The sequence below is a fragment of the Phascolarctos cinereus genome, unplaced genomic scaffold (assembly GCF_003287225.1).
Source record: "Phascolarctos cinereus isolate Bilbo 61053 unplaced genomic scaffold, phaCin_HiC Scaffold_7;HRSCAF=346, whole genome shotgun sequence".
Lineage (NCBI taxonomy): Eukaryota > Metazoa > Chordata > Mammalia > Diprotodontia > Phascolarctidae > Phascolarctos > Phascolarctos cinereus.
The window spans coordinates 67,145,798-67,151,309 of NW_027556180.1; the positions used below are offsets into that span (position 1 = coordinate 67,145,798).

The 5,512-nt window shown below is 45.1% G+C and overlaps 1 pseudogene; it reads left to right on the forward strand.

Moving 5' to 3' along the window:
- The first annotated feature begins 4,057 nt into the window (after positions 1–4,057).
- On the forward strand, positions 4,058–4,540 carry LOC110219443 (small ribosomal subunit protein eS4-like; annotated as a pseudogene).
- Positions 4,541–5,512: the final 972 nt, after the last annotated feature.

Sequence of the window (5,512 nt, forward strand, 5' to 3'; positions counted from 1 at the left end):
GAAAGAGAAGGGGAAAAATTTAGAACTCTAAATCTTATGGAAGTGAATGTTGAAAACTAAAAATAAACAAAAGAAATTTTTTAAAAAAGAAAAAAATTTCCTCAGTGTGGGTGCTCCCTTCACTGACTCAGATTGAAATCCCTCCAAATCTCAGTAGATGGTTTCATGTGTTGCAGTGGCCAAAAAATTTCATCACCTCTCGGTGATGTCCCTCTCCAAGCTTCTGAGAGCCTGGTCCTTGAGTGACAGTCTGTCATCAGACCCATCTGTGAAGTTTTACAGTTTGGCAGGACCTAGCACAGTCTGTGCTAGGCTAGCATCACCTTCAGGAACTCAGGGCCGCCTCCGTTCCAGCATGGGGCATCAGAGCAAGTCTTAAGAGACCTGATGTATAGAATAAGAATTCAATCAACATTTATCAAATGGAGTTGAATATGCATGGACTGACACTCAGATCCTCAGATGGGAGTGGGTCACATAAAGATAAACATTCACACCCTTGACCACATGGGCAGATTCTCAGCAGCTGGAGTAAGGGAAGGACTGGAATGGACAGAATGGCCTAGAAGGGAACTTTGGACAGACTAGCCCAGGTCTCTTTTTTGTACCCCAGGTCTCTTTTTTGTACCCCACTCCCTTGCTCCAGGACCCTGTAGAGTCTTTTCTTCAGGAGTCCAATCCCTACTTTCTGCCATGAGCCCTGGGAACCTATTCATTCTTCCCTGGAAGGTGGGTGGATAGGAAAGGGCAGTGGGAAGGACAGAGGATGGACGGCAGGGCAGGGGAGGAGGGGCAGTTTGGGGAAAGCAGCCAACAGGCGGTAGTGAGATAACATCAGGAGTGCTCCAGGCTGAAAGCAAAGCCCTCAGGCTCAGTCTCTAGAGAGCTCTCTTCTCTGTTTTTCTTCTTTTTCGCTTCTCTATTCCTTTTCTTGCTTCTCTGTCCCTGTCTCCTCATATCCATAATTCTTCAGTTTTTCTGTTCCTGTTCCTCCCTGTGTCTCTCTGTCTCTATTTCCCAGAATGCCTAAGGCAGCCAGAGCCTGGGAATTTGGGCCTATGACCCTTCTCCTCACAATATTCCCCCCTCTGTTCCTCCCTCCCTTTCTTCCCATCCTGTGACTGTGCCTAACTCTCTTTACTGTGGGACAGTGCTTGGGAATTGTGAAGGGATCCTGGGTCTCTAGATCCCAAGGGAATGGAGAAGGGAGGGGCCTAACCCCCAGAGACAGAGGGAGAAAGAGTCACTTCTTTGCCCTTCTTCCTCACAACCAACATCATTTCTAGCCTATTGTCTGTATTCAATTTAGGTCCAGCCCACTCAAGTCCCCAGAATGTGACTCCACCAAGCAAGAATGGGAACTCAGACACCCAGGTTCCTGTACCTGGTCATAATTTTATCCCTGATTAATAAGTCTGGGTCTCTCTGTGAAAAGGGCTGGAAAATTCAAAAAAGTCAGGATGATAATCCATTAGGGTTTGCTCTTAAGCCACTTCCAGGATGTGCAACCTAGGCAAGTCACTTAACTTCTGGCTTCCTCAGTGTCCTCATCTATAAATTAGGGATAATATTAGCACAAGTTCCCAGGATTATTGTGAAACAATATTTGTAAAAGACTTTTCAAACCTTGAAGTGCTATATTCGTGTTAGCTATGATCATTCTTCCCACTGAAGCTAATGGTCTCTGGAATACCTTAGCCTGAGGCTTAATCTCCTTTTAGAAAACACACTGTCCACAATCTCTTCATCCCTTTTTCATCATCTTTACCTTGTTAGAGTCTCTGGGAGGAGGAACTGAAAGAGGAGGGAGGGGAATGGGGGAAAGGGAAAGTGGGGCAGGGGCTGAGGAAAAGGACTAGCAGGGAAGGGAGGGAGGGGCCACCCACCAGGGCTGGGTTGGGTTGAGAGCCAGGGAACATTTGTTTCAGCTTAACTCACTTTCCAGCAAGCTTGGAATGGGAGCGGTTGAACTCAGGAGTATCTCTGGAGATTTCCGCCTTAGGACTAGCTCCTAGGGTCACTGAGGGTGAGGTGGACAGACACACGGCATGATCTCAGGTGTTCTGGGAGTAAAAAGAAGCATGCCTGGGGAAACTGAGGCACTGAGCTTCCTGCCCTGGGAAGGTAAGGAGTAAAGAACTTGACAAAATGTAAGGGACTTGCCCCCCCTCCAAGAGGTTGCAAGATTGTGGTGGCCTCCCACCACCTAGTAAGCCCTACATGAGTTCTGTTGGTAACTAGGGCGGTCAAGGATCCCCCACCCCAACCCATCCCCTTCCTCCTTCCACCCTTCCCTAGGAAATTAAGGACAGAGTCACAGCACAACCTTGTGGCAAAACTAGAAAATTGTCCAAGGTTTAGTTAGCCTAAGGGCACCCATACCTACAGGCACCCTTCTCTCCTTCATCACTTGCATCTCCTCTTCCCTCTACTACTCCCTCCTCCTCTTCCCTCCCTTCCTTCTTCTCTTCCCTTCTCTTCCTTCTCTTTTAGAGGAAATGTTTATTTTTTTTTAATTAACACAAATCTATTTCCCCCACCCCCCCCCTGGTGGAGGGGGAGTAGGGAGGGAGGGAGGAAAGAGAAAAACAAAATCCTTGTAATAAATACACATAGTTGAGCAAGACAAATTCCCACATTTGCGATGTCCAAAATAATACATGTCTCATTCTGCATGCTGAGTCCATCATTTCTCATCTGGGCTCCCTTCTTCCTCCCTCTCCTATTTGCAATCTCTCCCCTTCTTTTCCCTTTACCTGGTTAAAACTTCTGCTGGGGGTTAGAGGCCTAGAGAGAATGTGAAGGAAAATGAAATAAGGGGAAATAGTTCTGCTGAAAGGAATTCCCCTTCACAGCTTACCCAATAATTTATATCCCTATGCTCACCCAGTATTCTTGGCAGCTGTGTGGAGCAGTAGATGTCAGGAAGACCTGAGTTCAAATCCAGCTCCAGACACCTACTAGCTGGGTAGCCTTGGTTAACCTCTGTTTCCTCAACTGTAAAATAGGGATAATAACAGCACCTACCTCTCAGGGTCGTTGTGAGGATCAAATGAGATAATATTTGTAAAATGCTTAGCACAGTGCCTGGCATATAGTAGGCACTATATAAATGCTAGCTATTATGATTATTTAACAGATATTAAGTACTTCTTGTATGTGGAGGAATTTTGGAAAGAAAGCGGATTTCATACTCAAGAATACATGTATTCAAGTTTTACCTCTGTCTCATATTTGCTGTGTGGCCCTGGACAAATCAACTGATTTCTCCATATCCCCAGCAATTCTTTAAGACTATGCTTCCTAATTCAAAAGCTTCCTTCCTTCTCTTGGGCCCTGATTGGCTCAGAGTGAATGTAAATATCAATCATTTCTGTTTTGGCCAAAAACCCTAAGGGTCTCCCCCTCCCAGATTGAGTTTTCTTTTTCTTTCTTTCTTTCTTTTTCTTTTTTTTCTTTTTGTTGTTGCTGTTGCTGTTGTTTTGTTTTGTTTGCCTTGGTAAAGAGGCAGTTCTCTGCCTCATTTCTTACCTAGCCTTAATCACTGAATGGACATTGCTTCAGTCAAATTGAGACCAATTGAAAACATTAGCTTAAAAAACCAAGGTCTCCCGCTACATCCAGGGCCAGCTCCAGTCATCCTGATCTACATCTGGCCACTGGACCCAGATGGCTCCAAAGGAGAAAGTGAGGCTGGTGACTTTGCACAGCCCTACCTCACTTAAATCCAATTCATTTGCATATCAGGGCATCACCTCCCTGATGTCATGGTCCTCTTCAGAGCAAAGGACAAACAACGACAACAGCTTTCTGAGCAGTTATTGTTTAGCACTAGGGGCAGCTTCCTCACTGGGAGTTTCTACCGTGGCCTCACTGGTCAGGCCAAAATAAAAACCTATTGTGTACTGAGCATGTGTTAGATAGAAATATCCAACATTTAGAGAAGAGAAGACTGTCCTGGCTACTGTGCCCCTTGTGGGCTAGTAAGAAAATTTAACACAATTTAACACAAGCACAGATCGTGATAATAGATAGTGAGCACATCATCTTCCTCTGAAATCTGACAGGAGACCAGGTTTAAGAGATCTCTGTGCAGTGGTTCATAGGATGATGGTAAGGTCTTCATACACATGACCTAAGCTGCGGGTTTTATGGATGTCATCAGCCTTGAGAAAACAGGAGAACATTTCCATCTGGTGTATGACAATGAGGGCCCGTTTGCTGTCCATTGCATCACTTCTGAGGAGGCAAAGTATAAATCATGAAAAAGGTCTTTTGTGGGCGTGAAAGGTATCCTCCATCTTATGGCCCTAACACTCACACTACCCATCATCCAGATCAAAGGGAATGACATCATTCAGATTGATTTGGAGAGTGACAAAATTACCAACTTCATCAATTTAGATACTGATCCCCGTACATGGTGATCGGTAGAGCTGTGTTGGGTTGAATTGGTGTTATCACCAACCAGGAGAGACATTCTGGCTCCTTTGATGGTATCCACATGAATGATGCCAATGACAACACCTTTGCCACCTAGCTTTGAATCATTTTTGTTAGTGGCATTTCCCACCTCATGGCACTCCTTTGGACTTTTCCTTCACTCTCCTGGGATGGATATCTTTCCTTCTCACCTCCCTTTTTACCTTCCTTTTCTGTTTTGTCTTCTTCCATTAGATTGTAAGCTCCTTGAGGACAGGGACTATCTTTCTCTTATTACCCCAGCATAACACAGTGCCTGGCACATAATAGATGCTTAATGAATGTTCATTGACTGGCTGGCTAACTAACAACAGAGACCCTCAAGATGAGTAAAGAATACAGGCAGAGATGTTATGAGAAACCAGAGAGGGATGCAGATTCTCTCTTCCTATAGTCTTTAAAGGTGTAAGGCAGATCCAATCTAGGAGAAGCTGGCTCAAAGAAGGACTTTCCTTTGATTCCCAGAATACTGCACAATTTTTCCGAGTAGAACTGCAAACGGGACCAAGGAGTCCTGGTGCCAAGCAAGAAGACAATGTTTTGGGAGAAGGGCTTTCCAATCCGGTCTATCTACCCCCTATGTGACCTTTGGCAAAACACTTACCTCTGCTGACATGTTTTTTCTCTATACAATGAAGGGGTTGGGGCAGCTAGGTGGTGAAGTAGATAGAGTACTGGCCCTGGATTCAGGAAGACCTGAGTTCAAATCTGGCCTCAGACATATAACACTGTGTGACTCTGGGCAAGTCACTTAACCCCATTGCCTAGCCAAAAAAAAAAAAAAGAAGGGATCACACTAAATCATCTCTAAGGTCCCTTCCAGCTTTTAAATCCTACATTCTCCAGTTGGCCATCCCTCGATGACTTGTCTAGGAGGGCAGTAGATCAAGGGAGTAGCAGTAGAATCCTGGGAGGATAAAACCTATTTCCTCTTTTTTATCTCGTTATTCTACCCATCTTGCTATGCTTGTTGCTGTCTGCCTGTTCTGAGGAGCTTCCAGTTCAGTCCCTAAGTGAGAGTGAGGGATCT